At 44.4% G+C, this 21,386-nt stretch overlaps 1 long non-coding RNA gene across 1 annotated transcript; it reads left to right on the top strand.

The window, feature by feature from the left end:
* The first annotated feature begins 432 nt into the window (after positions 1–432).
* Positions 433–2,324, top strand: LOC125927682 (uncharacterized). Its single transcript, XR_007459391.1, has 3 exons — positions 433–997; positions 1,372–1,627; positions 1,871–2,324. It is a non-coding gene; the product is annotated as an uncharacterized LOC125927682 (long non-coding RNA).
* The last annotated feature ends 19,062 nt before the right edge of the window (positions 2,325–21,386 follow it).

The raw sequence follows: 21,386 nt of genomic DNA, 5'->3' as shown, positions 1-21,386 counted from the left end.
GGCATGAACCCACGATCCCTGAGATCATGACCTGAGCCGAAGTCAGACGCTTAACCGACTAAGCCACCCAGGCACTGCTAGGACTCTAGATTTTCAATAGCCATGAAAGGCTGCTGCCCTCAGACACCTACATGCTACATTTCCACATGATCTTTACTCCAGTCTCCTAAGTCAGAGACACACAAAAAACACACATGTGCCATAGCAGGGCTTAAGAAATGAGAGAATTTCTTTGTGTAATAATTTTCAGAGAAATTCTATGCTTAACAGCCCACATAGGAGTGATGTTTGTTTACCAGCTGTTCATTATATTTCAATGAACAGCACAATTTGGGGTAAAATGTCCCAAATATAGCTAATTCTGGTTGCCTCTAGAATGCACAGGGCATTTTTCTTCTCTGTGACCCAGTTAAGAGAGAGTGGGGTTCTGGAATGGCTTAGAGTAGAACAACTTTGAGACCCTCAACAGGAATCCACAAAAGATAGAAAAATGATGTGTCTAACTCGATCATCCCTCAGAATTGAAGAAATGGAGCCTTCCTTCACAGCTCTCAGGAAAATATGTTGTTCCCCTGCAACTCAAGCACTCTCAACTTAGGAACCTGATGTCAAGAGCACAGCTAGCCTATTGTCCAGGAACTGACCTCCAGCACACACTCACTTCCCCTGGACACCATGGCATCACCACCAGCCTCAACTCATTGGATCCAGGGAAATAACGGACTCAGAGGGTCCACTGGCTGATTGGTCACCAATCAGAAGCACTCTACACAGAATGAGTGGGAAGAGTGGCATGCACATGAACTGAAAAGTCACGCGAAGGGTGTGGCAGCTACTTTGGCCATGCACCCCCACCCCATGCCAGACATAGAAGAGACTGAGCAGTGAGCAAGCCACATGGTTACCCACACAAAGAAAAGGGAGAGGATAACACCGATGTACTGAGAGCAGCTGATCAAAGACCACAAAACCCAGGGGAAAAAAGGGCAAAGAGAAGGTAAGTAACAGGCCTAAGGTCACACAACTTGTAAGTGGCCAAGCCAGCATTTGAACCCAAGCCCAACTCTAAGCTCTGAGTTCATGCACTGCTCTTAGCATGGGGCGGGGGGTGGGGATGGGGGGTGGCGGGGAACGACTGTTCAGAGGAGGAGGAGGGATTGTCAGTATGAAAAGAGAAGGTCCTGAAAGCAGAGACCAGTCAAGAGCCTCATTCTGCATCATCTGTGTTGCTGATGTTTCTTTTGTTAGGGTTTAGCCTTTACTGAGTGCTTTTAAGTGCCTGGAAATTGGCCAAAGTTTCACTCATACCAGTTATCCTATTAACCCTCCACAAGAGGTCTATGCAGGACTTATTATTAATCCATGTTGCAGATGATGAAACTACTGCCTAGTAGAGCCAGACTGAGTCCAGGACTGTGTGTCGCCAAAGACCACATGGCTGTCTGACGAATGCCTTCTCCACCACGCCAAGCCCAGCAGTGGGCTGGAAAGGCATCTTGGCCAAGGGGATGGAGAGAAGAGACCCAAATGACATTTCTAAAGTGCCAGCTCACCCAGCAGACCATTTGGGGGGACAACCAGCATCACCTGATAGGCTAAAGAGGTGAAACCTTCCACATTAAAGAAGGTCGAGGATAGGGGCGCCTGGGTGGCGCAGTCGGTTAAGCGTCCGACTTCAGCCGGGTCACGATCTCACGGTCCGTGAGTTCGAGCCCCGCGTCAGGCTCTGGGCTGACGGCTCGGAGCCTGGAGCCTGTTTCCGATTCTGTGTCTCCCTCTCTCTCTGCCCCTCCCCCGTTCATGCTCTGTCTCTCTCTGTCCCCAAAATAAATAAAAAACGTTGAAAAAAAAATTAAAAAAAAAAAAAAAGGTCGAGGACAAAAAAGGCAAGTAAGGTTTCTAGTGAGCACTTCTGAGCTGAAGCATTTCCTGTTTTTCTTACCACCTTCCATCCATATCCCTTTTCGTATTTTCTGAGTGTTTCAAGGCGACTGCACCCTCTCTGATGTTTTGCCAACAGAAACCAGCAACCAGATCATTGTCCCTTTACCTGACAAATATCTCCACTTAGTTGTCAGTTACTCAACTTCCATTGTCCCCTTGATGCAATTCATCAGTTGGAATAGTTGATTCCATGGCAAAATCTGTGTCTTCATTCCCCATTAATGTCTTATAAAGGCGAAGTACAATCCTGGCATCTCCAAGTGGGTCTTGCCCAGAGTAAGAATTCACTTTCAAAACCCTTTATATCCATCAGCAAAAATCAATGTGATTTTTAAAGGGTCTTTTACTTGTTAGGGCAATAAAGATTCTTCAAGCTAAAAGTTGTTTTTACTCCCCACATTCCCACTCAAGGCATACCTGTTTTTTCCTTAAAAAAAGAAGAAGAGGAGGAGGAGGAGGAGGAAGAAGAAAAAGAAAAGTCAAAACTGACCTGGAGGATAGAGGTTTTATTTTGCAGATGACAGAACTTCCCTTGTTTAAAAGCAATTTAGCATCTACTACTGGTCAGACTGTTCCTCATTAAATAGTTGCAAAATTTTTAATGGAAATGATCCAAATTAGCAGAGTTAAATGGATAAACACCAGTCATCCTGTAAATCTGAATACTGAATAACAGGGTGCTGAGTTACAGACAGTCCCACCAGGGTGACTAAGATGATCCTGCAGAAACTGAAGGGTGGGGGCAGGGCAGAACATGTCTCCCTGCCAGGAAATCCAGAATTTAAGGAAATGCTGTGGTAAGTATTCAAGACAGCTGAATTAACTTCTTCTTCTCAGTTCTTGCACTGATCCAACAAAAACGGACTGCCTACCAAGTATTAGATACAATGATGGTCCTAGGGTCGGCCATAAATAAGACACAGGATTCTCACCCTCAGGAACTTACAGTCAGTGGAGATACACGCAGCCAAGGGAAGGTGTGGGTTATAATGAGCATGTGTAACATGGGCTCACAGAACCAGGGGAGGAGAAGCCAGAGGCAGGGGGCTCTTCCTTCCATCAAATACCACATCCTGTTGGTTCTCACTCCTAAATAGCTCTCAAATGAGTCCCCTTCCATGACACCTCCCCTGCTGTCAATCTACTCTGAACTTCCACGTCATTATAACTGGCACTATTATAACAGCTTCCTAAAGACTCTCCTGTAATCTATCCTGGTTCCCTCCCACATCCCCTCCACCCCATCACCCCACCCAACATAGCTTCCAGAGTAACTCAGAGGGGTCTATGAAGTGATCATCCACTCCCCTGATAAAGCCCACCAGAAGAGGAGGAGGATGGTGGAGGAGGATGGTGGAGGAGGATGGTGGAGGACAGTGTGTTGCTTCCCCCAGAGCTAGCCCCCTGTGTTGTTCTAACCTTCCTAGCCTGTGACCTTAGGCATCATCAACTTCACTTTTCTCAGCCAGAAAAAGGAGGGCTACTCATAGCACAGGTTGAACCAAACAGAAGTGTCAATATTCATCTCTCTTTGACCTACAAGAATGGCAATTCCATATGGTTGGACCTAATGCCTCCATCATGGGGCACTTGTGACAGGAGAGGAGGTTAGCAAAGCACCTGGCACACAGGGGAGCTCTATGAACAGTGGGGTCTTCATACTTCCTGATTCCTTCTGCTCCTTAGTCCTTCTTGCTTTGCAAAAACTCCCTCTGGCCATTTTATGCAGCCAGGCTGCTAGCTCCATAGGCATCTGGCCATGAAACCCTGAAACATCTGGGTTTGGGGGTGGGGACCAGGTAACCTCCTTTCCCCCCTGTTACAGCCCATCAGTGGAACGATCTTTATTTCTGGCCAGTTCTGCAGAGCTGATGTCTGCCTAGCACAGAGGAAAATTGTTTCTGCCACATCCTCCAATAAGAATGATTTTCTTCATGCTCCATTTGTCTACAACTGTCTTTCTGATCATTCTCACTGTTAGCACATGGTCTACATACTTGAAATTCAGCCAGAGGAACTGGGTGAAATTTATGATCCGCTGACTACTGAACCTCTGAGCTATCAGATTTGAATATAAATGTTGGAATGAGGTCATCAGGATCAACAGGTAGCAAGATAGCCAATCTAGAGATTTGTCATGCCAGAAATCCATACTTTAATCTGCTACCAATTAAAAACATTGATCAGACAACCGATGTTAATTAATAGAACACAGAAATTTTTCCAGCCTTTTATTTTGAGATTATAATTTTTGATGGAGTTTCAAATGCCTCACTGTTACTATTAACGTCAGCACTTTGCCAATAATGCTTTACTCAAACAGAACAATTCATTAGTGCTAAAACCGATTTACTGGAATGGGCTGAAAATCACCTTGGTTTTCTCTATTAATGTATTACAAGATGAAATATTTCATGAGTCGCTGGTTGACATGCTTGACACTTCCTCTCATACTGCTTAGCTCATTCAAGGTGGAAAATCTCCGTTCAGTAAATGAGATGCCAGGGACAAAGAAAAAAGTCTCTTAAAATGGTTTACTGTCCTTCAAAATAGAGACCATCCCCATCTGTGTTTTCTAAGGAAAGTATCTCTTACAAGATAATCCTCAAGATAAATGAAATCATAAAGGAAAATGCTTAAGATGGCGCCTGACCAAGAGTTAGCATGAAATAAATGTTAGCTGTTAGCTGGGGAGTCATGAAGACTAGAGCAGTTAAGATCACAGACTGCAGGTCCCATGAAGCACACCCATCCCTGTGCCATCTTAAAGACCCAATGCTTAGAGCAGAGCTCTCTAAAAACTAGTTGGGTTCTCCCCTGTCAAGTCTAAAATGGACATTATTATTTTAGTTTCCTAAGGATGCCCTAACAAGTTACCACAGACTCAGCGTCTTATAACAATAGAAAGTTACTTTTGTACATGTGTGGAAGCCAGAGGTTCAAAATCAAGGCCTGCAGGCTCTAGGGGAAGATCTCCCTGCCTTTTCTAGCTCTGGCTACAACAACCCCATCTCTGTGTGTCATCTCCTTATAAGGACACTAGTCACTGGTTTTAAGGCCTACTCTAAATCTAGGATGATTTCATCTCAAAATCCTTAACTCATTTTATCTGCCAACACCCTATGTCCAAAGAAGGTCATGTTCCAGGGTTCCAGATCAGTAAGAATCAGGGTTAGGGGAGGCAATATTCAACGGTCTATAGGGGTTAATGATACTAGTACCTGCTTTGTAAGACAGTTATGAGGATTAAACAAGAAAATCGCACATAAGGTGCCTGGCCAGGAGTCGGCACATAGTAGGGCTTCGTAAAAGGAGCTAGAAATAGACTCAAGTACTCTAATTTATACTTCCCCAAACCATTTGGATTTAAAGAGCTTCACATTCTCCTGGAAGCACAGCTGTCCTCCCTTCCCCTGGTTACCTGGTTTTTCTCTTCCCACTGCCAAGCCCAGTTTGGGTCATTTATCACAATACTTTGCTGACTCATCTCATCCGAACATCATGCAATTCTCCCCCAAAGCCACCAGAGGGGGCTTTCCTACATGCAGAAAAAATCCCTTTTCCCTGGGGAAGCAAGCATTCCTTCTCGGCTTCCCAGACCTCTCTTGGCCTCATGGTCTTGCCTTGCCTCCAGCCCCACCTCCAATCATGCTGAATGGCTTGCAATTCCTTTAACATGTAGTGTCCCTTTGCAAGGTTATTCTGGCTAGACAGAACACCCTTTCACACTCTCCTTCTGAATGTGATCCCACTAAGTCATGCTCTACTTTCCAGTCTAAAGTAAGGCACTGCCTCTTCCAAGAAGACTTCCTGATTTGAGCCTCCAGGTCTGAGTTAAGTGTCTTATTGTGTATTGCCTTGCTACCTCCATCAAAGCCCTTTTCTTTCTCCCTTTCTGCTCTTCACCACCCCCTCAACTGCTTGATTACATGTCTATCTCCTTGGCCATAGGGAGAATTTTTAAGGTCAAGGATGGCATCTTCCTCACCAGTGTACCCCCCAACACCAAACCTAGAGCAAGGCCCACTGTAGTAAACCCAACAAACAAAGCAATCAATGAATGAGTCCTCACAGCTCTACCTACAAAAATCTGATCAATAGGACATCAGAATGACACATGAGACCCACTAAGTGATTTTCTTGTGGCTCTGGGCACAGCCAGACAGCATTGTTCTAGGCTGGAAGAATGGCCCAAGTCAAGGCTCCATGATCCTAGAATCAGATCAGACCTTAATTTTCATGTTCAATGTTCAATTTCATGTTCAATGTAGCTTCTCCAGAAGCTACATCTATACAAGCATACACCCATACGTAAGGAACAAAGCTTGCTTCTTAGGAGTATGACAAAGTCAGGAAAATGTAGTTCACACACACAGGTGTGTGACCTTTGACTTCCAGGAGAATGTGAAGCTCTTTAAAACCAAATGGTTTGCGGAAGTATAAATTAGAGTACTTGTGTCTTTTTCTAGCTCCTTTTACCAATGCCTGCACTTGAAGTCATCCCTACCCCCTACAACCACCCAACTAAATTGTGTAACACATACATTCAACTTCCTTGAAAGGAGATCCATTTGTCATGTGATTCCTGGCCAGGTAGAGCACAGCCTCCAGCCAATCTTGCTGCTAAATCATTATCTCCAGAATTTCACAGGAATACAATATTGACTGTTTACCCAGAGCCATGGAGAGTTCCAATCTGGCCTCAGCCAAAAAGCTCCTAGAAAAATTGAACCATTGTACATTCTCCAAACTCTCTTGCAAGTAAAACAAACAAACAAACAAACAAAAAAAAAAAACCCTAGAGACCCTAGTTGTTTTAGGCTGAGGCTAATATAACTCAAAATTTTTTCAGCTAAAAAAGATAATCTTTATCTCTGTAGCTTTATCTCTGTTCTCCAGCATTACAGTGTTGGCAAGAATTCTTTCTAAAGCACTGGCTTAGGTTGAGAGTCAGGGATCCTCAAAGGAACTCACACAGGAGATGATGGGGAGGGGATTTTGTGGATTAAACAATCAAGAACCAAGACCCCAGAATTATGAGTGCTGTGGGAGACCCGAATCCTACAGCAGTGTGAATAGTTACTGCATTTCCACGGTGCAGCACAGTTTTCAAGTGGTCTTATTATATGTTATTCCACTGATATAGCCAAACTTACATCTAACACGACATTCATTCCAGGAGGATAAATCATTCTGAATTTTTTATCATCTCCCCATATTATTCAGCTGATTTAAATACTATCAAATGGTGGTAACGGCCAAACTAATATCTTTAGCTCTGGCATTTATCCTGAACTGCATAATAGTATTTCCAGCTGCCAGCTTGACATCTCCACTTGAATACTTACTCAGATCAGACCAATCTAAACCAAACTCCAAATTTCAATCTCATCCCCTTTCCATCCCTTTAAAAAATGGCACCACTATCCACCCAGCCACTCAAGCCAAAACCTCAGAAACATCCTTTTCTGTTTTCTTATTCCTCATGTCCAATCCATCATCAAGTCTCACAAGTTGGCATCTACCTCCAGGATACATACCCTGGTCCCTTCTCTTCATCCACCCAACCCCAACCACTATCACCTCCCAACAGAACTGCCACAGACAGCTCCTAACTGAGTACTCCCCCCCTTAAGTTCCCCCATCAACCATTCTCTACGCAGGTACCAAAACAATTCTTGTAAAAGTATAAACCATACCATGTCACTTCCCTGCTTAGAAGTGATTGTGCATTCCATGTAAAATCAAGTCCAACTTCTTGACTATAGCTTCCATGGGTCCCTGACTGCCTTTCCAAGATCATGTGAGCTCATTGTCAGCTCCTGATGCACTGACCCGGCTGCATTGGCCAGGCCCTGGCCTCCCAGCCCTTCCCAGAGCTAGCCCCTTCCCAACCTGCAAGTGAACTCAATGTTGCTGCCTCAAAGAGCCTCCCCTGATCACCTATCCAAAGCAGGATTACTACGTATTTCCACAGGTCCCTAACGCATCATTCTGTTTACTTCACAATATATAGTCCAACTGCAAGTTAACATGTTCACTCACTGATTACTTCATTATCATCTTCCCATCCACACTCCTACAGGAGTATTATTATTCTGACCACATCCCACTGGCCCTGTTGGGGAGGGAGGGACCCCTGTACTCTATAGTACAAAATGAATCAACACATGACACCAAGCATTAGACAGGAGAGATAGCCAGCAGTTATCAGCCACACATACTCACAGCTCCAGGGAGGAGGACACTGCTTGCCACAGAGGGCCACTCGGTGTTGCAGTTAGAGTGAACCAGCAGGGCTGTGGGCCATAGGCTTTATGGTAAGAGTGGGTGTGGGGTGGCCCCTGGTTCCTGCAGGAGGAGGTGACTGGCTCTTTTGAGTAATTTCTCAGTCTGGCAGGGAACTGAAGCCTGTTCAGTTGAGGACCAGGTGGAGGGTGGCTGGTCAGGGAACTAGCTGTGTGGGGACCGTTTCCTGCGGAGTAGGGGCACATCCAAAGAGAGCAGAAAGGATTCATGGTCAGGCCGTTGGGGCCCTGTGAGACCCAAGATGTCAAGGCAGCACTTGAAATTCGAAGCTTCACAACATACTTGTCCTGTGGCCTATGTCCAGTGCCTAGAACATAACATTTCCTCAATAAATAGTTGACAATTTCCCTCTTTCCCACTGTTGGCTTGACCATTTAGACACCCCCACAACTCAGAAAGTAACACAGGTGACTGGAATGGAGTGTGTGACTCCATTTCCTTAATGTTTTTCTCCTGCCTCATCACCCAACCAGCTCTGTTTCTTCAGGACTCCCTATGGGTTGGGAGTATAGTATTCACTGAGGAAAAGATCAAGGCAATGTTTTAAACTACAAATGTACAAATGTCAGGACAAATGACTCTTCTATCCAAGTAATTGTTTAGCTTTTTCATTTTTCATCTGAACTATTTTACTCAAAGGTGTCCCTGTACCTTTACAACCTGGTCAGACCCTTTCTTTCTGATGCACCCATTTGCATTACAGGAAAAGCATACTTGCAAATGTCATGTTCAACAGCCAATGAACAATGATATGTCTTAATTAGAGCTTCTAATGTATATTTCAATGATTCTTCCAATATTTATTTTTAATACGAAAAAAGGGCCTACTCATTAAAGATGTGAAAAATAAAGAGAAGAAAGAATAGTGCTCATAGGCCCATCATCCATTCCCTTTTGATTTTTTCCTTAGGCACAATTATTTTCAATATAGCCAGATTTGTACTATGTATCTACAACATTGTGTCTTATTTTTAGTCAATACCATAGTACCACTCTTTTTGTGTTATAGCATACTGTTTGAGAATAACTTTTAATGACTACACAAATCACAAAAATTGGATATACTTTAAGTGTCTGAGCTATTCACCTATTGTTGAATATTTACGTGGTTTCTAATTCAGATTGTTTGCAATATCATAATGGCACCAACCACATTTTTATTCTTAAAAGTTTTTTGATACTTAGGATGATTTTTTTAAGTTTATTTACCTTGAGAGAGAGAGAGAGAGAGCGAGCACACAAGCAGAGAGGTTCAGAGAGATAGAGAATCCCAAGCAGGCTCCACACTGTCAGCACGGAGGCCATTGAGAGGCTTGAACTCATGAACTGAGACTAACGTCAAATACATCATTAAGACTTTTGACCTGTAACATCAAGTTGTTTCCCAAAGAGATGTGGCAAATTATCTTTAAAAAAACAAAAAACAAAAAAAACTGGTCTGCTTTTAAGCAGAGTGACATCAACTCAACTTTGGTGTTATCTATTCTGTTATGTATTTCCTGACGTAATTCAAGAGAATCTTTCAGCACTTTCCCTTTCATCTCTTTCCTGTGATGTTCCCACCCCTGAATTCCCATGTATCACCACAGAACTCTCAGCCAATGCATTTTCCTGCTATCATTTATACAAGTTCACAATTTGGTCATGTGATATAGCCAAGTTGAGTCTACAACTCTGGATATCAGGATTAACCCATCAGAGTGCCTTTGCCTTGCAGCCTCTAGACAGGTCACAGTAAATAACAGCCCCTCCCGCCAGCAGGGGAGGCAGGTATATATCAAGGGCAGGAAACTCAACGTGGAAGAAAAGACTCTGGAGATTGACTTGCCCTAGGATGAAATTAAAAATTCAGTTCAAAGAGTTTAAGTGATCCGAAAGAATATTTTCTTCTGGTATTTCAAATATAGCCCTGTCTTGGATGCAAAAAAGATGAGTTCTGAGGATTCCTTTATCTCTTCAAAAGAAGCACTTCTTAATAATGTGACCTAAAAGCAAAGAGCTTAGAGAAGCCCAGGCATTGTATGAATGTAAATCATTTGACTACGCACAGTGATAGATTTCTGGGCCGGAGTCTTCTGTGGCCCCTGATCCTACAAAACCAGTACCCATACCTTGAAACCAAGGACGACAAATGACCAAATGGCTCATCTGTCCTTGTCATCGATGAAGAAAAAGCAGCATGGGCCTGCCTAAGTCACAAGCCACAGTGATGCTCCTAGGAAAGAACCCAAAGCTTGAGCTGTCTCTCCAGAGGACCAGGAGGGAGTGAAGTCACAGTCTGCATGTGGCACTCCATCTGGCAATGCCCCCTCCCCTCCCTGACTGCTTGCACTGGAGCAGTTTTATCTGATAAGCTTTTTAGTCTGTTCCCCACTTTAACTTGAACCTTTAAAAACTTTCCTATGAGGGGCAGTCTAGAACTTTGTGCCACAAGTCTTCGAAGAACTCCAAATTCTAAGGAAATCAACCAAGGTATGTACCCAGAATGAAGCACAAGGATTGTGCGCTGGAACTCCACTTAGTTGAGAATCACAGAATCAAAAATGGAGATGTGACTAAATCATATATAACCATCCATACATTGGAATGTTAATGTCATCTCTAAAAATTAGTTGACAGTATTTAGTGGTATGGAAAAAGGTAATAAAGCAATTATGTAATTGCTTTGGCCATAGAAAAACATTGGATACTTCAATATGGCAGCTTGAGGACATGTTTCAGTGAAACAATAATAAACAGGGAGACTATGATGATGCTAAGAACTGGAAAGAATGGGATGGTCTTCCTGGATCCTACCTATATTCACCTGGCAGTGATGAAGTTCACCTGAAAACTGAAATTAGAAAGGTGTTTGCTTAAGAAATTGACCTATCTTGGGGCCCCTAAATCAGTTAGGCATCTGACTTAGGCTCAGGTCATGATCTCACAGTTTGTGGTTTTGAGCACCATGTTAGGTTCTGTGCTAACAGCTCAGAGCCTGAAGCCTGCTTGAGATTCTTTGTGTCCCTCTCTCTCTGCCCCTCCCCTGCTCAAGCTCTGTCTCTCTCTCTCTCAAAATAAACTTAAAAAAAAAAAAAAAAAAAAAGAAAGAAAGAAAAGAAATGGATCCATTTTCCAAAAGGAGATCCAACACTTCTCTCTCTGCCCCTCCCCTGCTCAAGCTCTGTCTCTCTCAAAATAAATAAACTTAAAAAAAAAAAAGAAAAGAAATCGATCCATCTTCCCAAGGGAGATCCAACACTTCTAGGGTGGTGTTTCCATCCTTTACAATAGCCCTACTCACATTGGCATTGGGGGAAGTATTAACCTGCTTGCCTGCCAGCTCCACTCCCACACATGCTAAAGAAAAACCCACCAGATGACACACAATAACCCCACCCCCACAATCAGCCCTCCAATTAAAAGGTTTGAGGTCTAATGGATAAACAGATCCACACTCAGCAGAGGAAACCCACACCTGTATCTGTGTTTATCAGTTTAGTCTTCCCTTCATAAATATGGATGGATGACCAAGGATCACCAGGCATCTGAAGAACACCAAGAGAAGCAAGGGGCTGAACCACAAGGGTAGAAGTGAACAAGAGGCCACAAAAGAAATACATAATCAGAGACATTTCCTTCTCTTGAGACCAACTGCATTATTTGTTCTACAATACATATCATTAACTGCTTTTTCATTTAAAACAAAAATTAATCTACAGATAAAGCTTAGATGACAAGGACAGTTACAGGAGAAAATGGAAATGTTATAAGCCTTGAGAATGTAGTTAACAGCAGATGCAGAGATGGAAAGAAGTAGTAGGACTCTAATTTTTTCATCTTATTTAGTGATCAGGAGATATTCCGTAAAGGAAATGAAAAATAGAGGCTTAAGATTATTTAAAGGTATAAAGGTAACCAAGAGAATAGCTAACATTACAGAAAAAACTACCAAATATCATAAGGGGAAAGTGTTACTGCAAATGAGGTAAATTCTTTATTTGCCAATAGATATTTATCTCTTAGAGTCAATATTGAGTTAGCAGATACAGCTTTTAAAAATGATAACCAATAAATAAGGATATTAGTACATGAGCTAGAGTTAAGGGGCGGTAGTCATCAGAACTTCACACAAAAATTGCTTCAAGTAGATACCTCTGGTATGTGGGTTTGAGGCTGGGAGTGCACAGGAAGTTTTATTTCTAAAGCAACATACTCCATACCCCTTGATTTGCATAGCATGCATGTGTTTTACGTTTATAACTATTTTGTTTTTAAAAATGGGGCTATGACTGTCAGGACATACACCAAAGGGTCTCAGGCTGTCTGCAATTAGAGTCAGCTGGGAGTTTTGCAAAGCTCTGATGCCTGAACCCCCCTGCCCAAGCTCCCGGCGGAGATTTCTGATTGGATTGTTCTGGGTAGACCCAGAATGCATTAGTAAAATACTCCCCCAGGTGACTCCCATGTGCTACCAGGGCTGGGAACCACCAGCTAGCTCCGCATGATAGGAAGGGCAGTGTTAATCTTCTTTCCAATGTCTTCCGTCTCCAGAATTTTCCATCCATCCATGCAACAGCTATTTATTGGGACTAGATGCTGGCGATCGAGTGAACACGAAGGCCTAATACACTAGGAAACTATGAAGTGGGGAGAGGGGAAAAGCAGCTATTCAACAAATAACTCATTAATTCATTATCATTGCAGTAACTGCTACGCAACAAAGGAGGCAATAAGACCATGTATTTTTGTAATGGGGAGGAAATATATAGATTTTTTTTTTAATCCGCCCTCTTTTTTTATCCCTCAATTATTCTGCCCTCCCCTTTTCCCAGAGGCTGGAGGTCAATGACTCTGTCCTTCCCGAAGACGCCATCAGGAACTATAATTCCATCTCCAAGCAAGAGCTGGAATCCTGCCCCTCAAGCCATCATGAGCTACAAACATAAAATCCATGTCCTGAGACCTGGCAACTAGCCAGAGTGATTGCAGGCAGCATGCTTGTGACTTAAAATTCTCACCCCCACCAAGAAGTGGAAAGGGTAGGCAGAGAGCATGAATGAGGAGCCCCCCAAAACATACTGCCTCAGGGGTTCTGATATGACCCAGGCCTGCACTCAGGTTTCCTTTTTGAGATTTCCAACGATTCCTCCACAACCACAACAATGACCCAAGACAACCAAGGAGGCAATGAAAAGTACAGATCTCATTCACGTGGGGATGGCAGGGGGCCAACCAATCACTTGGGGCTCTGGGCATTCCCAGGTAACCCCCCTTTGACTTGTCGCATCCCCTGTGGTTAACAGAAAAAAAAAAAACTTGAAGTTTTTTTTTTGTTTTTTTGGGTTTGTCAGTTCATTTTTGCTAGAAGGGAATTAAGAATGAAAACTAAAAACCCTGCCCACTTGTAAGCTAAGACTGTAAATTGGGAAATTAAAGAAAATCAGAGCCCTTAAGTTAATCCAACACCAATAAAGAGCAATTGACGAGGACTAATCACACACAGTAAACACAGGTACGTCCTCTAGTTAAATTACAGGGGCCGGACAGAGGCCTGATGAGCCCGTGAGCTTCACTCCAGGGTTATTACAGGGACTGATTTGGTTAGTGGCAACGACAGGCTCCTTGTAGCAAGCGCCTGCCCTTTCCCATTTCATCTCATTTTTACTGTAACCATGTTTTTATTTTTATAGGCCAATTTGATTCTGTCCCACGCTTTCAGAATTGCGTTTTTCAGATTTATGACACAAAAGCTTTCAAATGGCTGTGACTGCCGGGCCTCCCCATGCAGATCCCCACTGCCCTTGTTCTATACCTGAGACCCCGCTGTCCTGCAGAGCTCCGCTGGTCTGGACCCCAGAGTCTCAGGGCCACACAGTCTCCCAGACATCTTGACTACCTCCAAAAGAGCACCAACTATGGCCACAATTTACCTTCTCTCCCCACTAGGGCAACCAACTGTATCTGTAAACACTCCCCCCAGAGTCCCCTTCATTAACCCATCCAGGGCTTCAGTCCTATCAGGACTGCGATCCTTATGGAGAAGGTGCTGCCCCCTAGAGGTAGCTCTGGGAATTTATGGAGATGATTTTGGTTGTCCCAGTGATTCTGGAGGCATGTGGCATTTAGTGAGCACACAGGGGATGCATCCTGCAGTGTGAGGGGCAGACCCACACCCTTACCCATGTCTCACAGTTCTGAGTCAGACCACCAGACATACTCTGTGGCAATAATAAATAGACCCGTTCAGCATGATCTTAAGCTAGAACCTAAGTCCACTCCAGACGTAGATACAAAGTATGTTTACATGGTTGAAATAAACACCGACTGTTCTGACACGTAAATTTAAGACATATTTTACTTTGTGCCATTCAAAATTGACCAAGGGATGTTCAGCATCCTGAAAAATCAAGTCACCGAGAACAAAACACCCTGTGGTATCCAAGTCATAAGGACAACACTGAGTACTCTCCCCACTCAGTATCTCTACGAACCTCCCCATTCTTACGTACTCATAAGCATTCTCCTGTGGCTCCTGTCTTCAAATGTCATTACAGGGGGAAAAAAAACACAAAAAAACAGCACCACTAATACTCACTTGGAAATTGTCATCCTTCTCTTAAATCCCCATATCCATTAGAAGTAGATTTCAGAGCTGTTACTTCAACATGTACTCCAGTGTAATTGAGCATTTACATACTGAAGTACCTATTATTATAAATTGCCTCCTTTTATTTCTCCTTAATACTAGACCAAGATACTGATTTCTTATGATGCCATGTGTAAGGGTGGGCTCTATTATCTGTACATTTGTCAAGGTAGTAAAGGGGCTGTGGTAGCAAAGTGTCTGTTCTAAAATAAGGGCAGTCTGATCATTTGTGCCTCACCAACAGCCTGTATGGTACCGCTTGTATGTAAAAACCTTGGCCAGGCAGGACTGCCACTGAGCTCTGATCACTGGATGCCTAAAGTCACCCTACCTAAAGTCCAGATTTCACTCCCTCAGCCACTAGAATTGCCCTCTCAGCCCGGGACATGATCTTGAAATTCCTTCCCACTCCTGGATGCTCTGCCTCTTTCACCCCTAACCCGCCCAGCCCTCCAACTTCACCCTGCACCCCTGGCTCACCACACTCCAACCCCCACTCCTTCTTACCATTTCTCAAACACTATGCCCCCACCACCACCACAGGACCTTTGCACATACAATTTCCTCCAGCTGGACTGTTCCTGGCTAAGTCCCACTTACCCTTCCAGTATCAATTGCTTTAGGAGTCCTGCCCTAACTCCCAAGCTGAGATCAGGCTCTGACACCTGTTCCCATGTCCTGCACAACTGTCATTAACTACGTGACAATTTGCTGGACATCCATCTTCCTCACTCAGGGCTCCATGAACAAAGGGACTTATTCCTCGTCCTTCCCCACTACATCCCCCCACCACAACCAGATGGTGGTGAACCTATATATATACTTGTTGCTCAATAAATACTTACAGATGAGTGACTGAATGTGTAACCTCCAATTATAAACTCCCAACTCAAAGCAAAGTTCTTGAGACAATAATAGCCTTCTATCTCCCTGTACAATTAGCACAATAGGAAGATGCAACAGATGACCTCAGGATGGAAAAATTCTAGGAAAATCTTCGAAGGAAGGTCAGGTTTCCGGGGCAGGGATTTGGGTTTCATTCACTGATGTAGCCCCAGCACCTGGCACAATGTGTGGCTCACAGAACAGGCCTGACAGGCACTCATTGGACAAATCAATCCAGACACAGTGATTTCTTATTGATAATGCCAGAATTATGGTGCAACGGTACACTCAGGATGGTTTTGAAGGAGGGGTAACAGCCCATCCAAGGCAGGGTTGCAATTTCCAGGACGTTGTTGCTGTCCAGACCTCATTCCGGGAGGCTCAGGGCAGAACGTAATCCTGCAAACACGAGGACCCCACCCTCATCAGGAGTGGTACTCAGCTCTGTTTCTACTCACTCAGGACCCCATGAGCCCTCCAAAATCCTCCTGGAAACCCTAAGGTGATTGCAACTAACAAGTCTCACCCTGCCAGAGGTCACCCAGAGCTGACCCTTCAATAAACGTTAAATTGATCAGAAACTCCTTGTCCTCTAGGTCCTTCCCAGGGCCTGACCATCTGAGCAGCACAGGGATTCATGGCAAACAAATCCCAACAAAGCACAAAGGCCTGGACTGAGTGGGACCAGGAGCTGCAGAGAATCCAATACCAACCCACCTGCTCCCCAAAGTCACTGCCTTAAGCAAAGAGATCACCACGAGAAAATCATGATGAAATGCTCCTGCTGGAGAGGATAAAGGGGGAATGAAAAACAGTATGGTGGTGAGTCAGGGCAGGAGGGCCCATAGAGGCTGATTTGCCTTGTTCCTTTCTCCATCTGGAGCACCAGGAGTGTCTAATGCCTTCATGGCTGAGCAGACCCTCCCCAAAACTTCCCAACTGAAAAACCTCAGACTCGAAGTCTGTCTTGGAACAGAGACCACCTCCTGCACCACTCATCGAGATAGGCCCTAATGATGACCTTGTCAAAGGACTCCATGAACAAAAAACAGTGACACTCCAGGGAAAGAGGCTTCCATGTGACTCTGTTTTAGCTACATTTCCCCCAAAAATCTTTTTACTACAGATTGTTATATATTGAATTATATTCAATTTCTTGAAACCACCAGGCTCTTGGGATCATTTCCACATGATATCCCATTTTCCTAAAACACTCTTCCCCTGATAGGCACAGGCTGGTTCCACCTCACCCTTCAGGTTTCTGCTTAAATGTCACCTCCTCCAAGAAGCCTTCTCAGAACTTCTTGGTGAAGGTCAGTCTCTTGTGGCCTCTCTGTCTCAGCAGCCTGTTTCTTTTATATTGCTCATGATAACCTGAAAGTATATTGTTTGCCTAATATCCTGTATTGCTGTACTTTCCCAACTATAATGCAGCCAACTTAAGGGCAGGAACCATGTTTCTTGGTCTCTCGAGTCCTTCTGCTTAGCTCAGCTCAGCACCCAGCACTTATGAGGTGCATGCTCAATCACTGTTGAATAAAGGACTGAAATTCTGTTGGGGACATTTGCTACTTAATCAGACCACCCATGTATTCAACCATGTATGAGTCACCACTTCACAATGGGGACAAAGCTAGATGCTTGAGCTACATCATGAACCATTTCACAAAGCCACAAGGGTTCCCATCTCTAGCTTTGCAAGGTACACCCAGGGTGTATTTCTAAAATGCAGAAGGTTCATACAAAGTTTCCCACTGCCTGCATTATGTACCCCTCCCCTGCGACACACACAGCCAGTTGCTACGGTCAGGGCTCCCCTGCTCTCTACTCCCCAAGACACAGGGCCCACAAGGCAAAGCCACCCACACAGCATAACAACATCATAGCCTCCAAACCCCACAGGGTCTGCATTGATGACAGCAGCTTCAGGGTCGAGGATTTCCAACTTGAGTAATTCTAATTTCATGTGTCAACATGGCTAGGCCACAGTGCCCAGATATGTGGACAAATTTAATTCTGAACACTTCTGGAAAGATGTTTTTGGATAAAAATCAACATTTAAATCAGTGGCTCTGAGTAAAGCCAACTGCTCTCCCTCATGTGGGTGGGTCTCAGATCAAAGCCTAAACAGAACAGAAAAACTGACCTCCCCAGACCAAGAGGGAATTCTGTAGCAGACGACCTTTGGACTGCAGCATGGCCCTTCTAGGCTCCAGCCCAGGAGCCCACCCTACAGATTTGGGACTTTCCAGCCTCCATCATCAAGTGAGTCAATCCCTTAAATCTCTATATAGAGACAGGCAGAGATAGGCATCCCAATGATTGTGTTTCTGTGGAGATGCCTGCTACACCCCTCAAGGGCCCTAGAACATCACGAAGTCAGGGAGGGGTAGAGAGGATGGCTGGGCTCCAGGCCTACTATATGAGACACTCTGCGGTGAAAACAAGAATGCATTGGAGGCCCCCATGAACAGAGTCAGGACACTGAGGAGCCCTGGGGCTGGACCCAGTCAGATGCCAACATGGGTTAGAATGCAGGCTTTAACACTCACCCAGGCATTATCTTGGGCAATTTGCCACTCTGCTGTGAACACGAGCTTCTTCACCTGTAAAACTGGGATGGTTGCAGATCCTGTATCACGGACTCATTTGTTTACCACCTGGCCCGGTCCACACACACCCCCCCAAGACCACTTAATGGTAATGAACCAGAGTGGGCAGCAACTTGCCGAGGATGAACACTTGACCAGTGAGTAACCACCACTTCAGGACAATCAGGAAAGGTGTCTCTGCCCTCCTCCCTGGAGTGAGAACAGAAAAAGCCTCCAGGTGGACTCTCTGGAGAGCAAAGAGCTACATTTTGGGAGCCAATGGGCTAGTGAAAAACCATCTCAGGACTCAGGGCTGAGAAGGTAACAGCCACTCCCTCTAGCAAAGAATTTAATCACAGAAAGAGGAAAAAGTGTTTTTGCCTCATCTGTAGCATCCCTGGAAACAAACCAGCTGAGAGGCTGTGTGCTGACCAGAAGGGTCCCTAACAGTGACCTTCCATTACTGACAGCGACCCTGGCAGCTGATGCAAACACTGAGTAGGATTTAGATCTTTTAGGTTCAACGAAATTGCTATTTTCATCTGATGGCTTTATTTATTCTTTTCCAAGAAAGAAAAAAAAAATAATGAACAACCCTCCTGCTTACAGTCATCCTAACTCGGATCAGGAATTTAGAGGATGCCTCACACATCCCATGAAGGTGTGGTTCCCTGTAAGCTCCCTCACACACACAGCAGCCTAATTCGGGGGACCACCAAGTCCAAATGTGCCCTTCAACTGAGGTGGTGTGGGAGAGTTAGAGTCATTATTTCTTCATCTTTAAGAGCAGACTTGCTTTAGGGAAAACCCCATCTTTGAATTTCTCTTGAATGTTAAATCACTTTTTTTTTTTTTTTTTTTTTTTTAAAGAAGGAGACAAAGGAGGCTCCTTCTCTTTGATGGTTTAATTTTCACCACTTGCCACCTGCACCTCTTCTGCTCTAGACCTTGGGTCCTCACTTTCTTCTTCCACTGGTAACATGAAGCCCAGGCAGCTGCCGCACTAGGACCCACGAAGGCATACACAGCTTTACAGGGAAGTGTGTAGACCTAAGATTGGGGGTTTGGGATCCTACTGGCTGCAAAAAGCTATCTCTAAGAGCTGGGGCAGGCTGGCCTCACTCTTGCCAAGCCCCTCTTCTGGGGATGCAAGGGGTTCCCAGATCAGCTGGGAGAGATGGAAACCTCCCCTCGGTGGAAGAGTCTATGTGCTCACACTCCATGTAGGCTTCCAGAGAAGCCCTTCCAGCCACTCTCCCCTAGGCCAGCATAGCCCCCTCTCCACAAACCTTGCTGTGCTTAGCCAGACGCACCTGCCATATTCAAATACCAAGTGATCTCTGTTTCTTAGATGTGGGGACCACAATGATGAAGGGAGGTCCTACAGCTGACTCTGCACTGTGGCCCTCTTTGGTAAACAACATCACTGCACCCTTTTTTCCTGGGAGATCATTAATGCAACAAGAGATCTGAGGGGCCAATGTGGGGAAGGGACCCCTATCATGCAAGTTTCGGGACCCAGTGTGGAAACATGGAGACTGTGGACCCTGGATCCCCCTTCCTCTCCAAACCCAGCTGCAGATTCTGACATGGGATGTGTTGCCCAGTTGGGACAATGAGATAAAGCAATGGTGATCTTTGAGAGCATCAAGTCTGCCCCAGAAAAGCTTGTAACTACAATTGCTTCACATTACAAGCAAATTAAGAGAACATTTGACTCAGAGTTCTAAGAGGCAACTCCAGAAAGAAATGTGAAATCCAACCATAGCATCTTTTCACAGACTGTCAACCCTTTACCCATAAACAAAATTTCACCATACACAAAAACCTAGTGGCCTAAGAGAAAGCATTCAAAATGGACAACTAAGTTCACCTGATTAAAAGATGTTTGCTTTCTTTACCCATTAGCTTAAGATATGCAGAGTGTCCATGTAGGCAAAACAATGTGTGACAACTCAGTATGGATCAGATCCTGACTTCATGAAAATGATGTTCCATCAGCAGAAAGAAGACCTAAACAAATAATTTCAAAAACACTATTTCGTAGGAGGTGAAATCACCACAATGGAGAAGATGTTTCATACCATCAGCTTATGGGAGAGAAGGCCAAGACCACACCCAAGGAAAGTGGCAGAATCCCCACCTGCTTGATGCACAGCAAACCCAGAGACATCATGAACCCCCATGAAAAGGGATTCTGCACAGTCTGTATTTTTGGAAATTTCTCATTCTTTCTTCAGTGCTGATCTGGCAGAGATGTATACCTCATACTCTCCAGATTAAAGAAACACAATCAGAACTTCAAATATAGGATGGAAACCCTGGATGGGAGTCAGAGACTACAGTGCTTTCATGTGACCCTGCACCTTTAAGTGCAGACTGGACACACGAGGTACATAAAGGCAACCCAGGCCATGACCATTCCCATCACCCCCCAAAGAGCCAGACAGGTTGTTCTTGGTGTATGCCCAGGGACGTGGCTGGTTCGTGCTCAGTCAAGGCTGCCATTGGACAAAGGCAGATTTTCACTGCAGGTCACTTTCCAGCTCTGTCACTTACTAGCTGCGGGGTCTTGGGCAATTGTTACGTCTCTCTATGCAGTGCCTGTCTCCCCATCCCAACCCACATGAGTGTCCCCCCACCCCACAAAAACAAACAAAAAAACAACATTGAAATTATTCTCTAGCAATGGTAAAGCTCTCCATAGATGTTAGCTATTATTAGCTACCAGATAGGTTAAGCTGCATTCCAAAACCACGTAACAAATCAGGGCCAGGCTTAGAAAACAATCTAAGTTTTTTTATCAACCAGTGCATTGGACTTTTGAGTGGATTGTGCAGCTTCCTTTGTGTCCTCTTTTAAAGGAACATGGTAAACTCCCAGTGGCAAGCTTTATGTACAACATACAGTCACTTTGTGGACAAGAGTTGTTTGGTCACTTGACCCAAGCTGAACCAGTTTCCTTCTCTAAGAATTTGGAGTTGAAAGAAGAGCCAGTTTTTCTGACTACTCTCTTGAACAGAGGCCGT

This window comes from Panthera uncia, chromosome E1 (assembly GCF_023721935.1).
Source record: "Panthera uncia isolate 11264 chromosome E1, Puncia_PCG_1.0, whole genome shotgun sequence".
Classification (NCBI taxonomy): Eukaryota; Metazoa; Chordata; class Mammalia; order Carnivora; family Felidae; genus Panthera; species Panthera uncia.
This window is presented reverse-complemented; position numbering and strand designations above follow the sequence as displayed.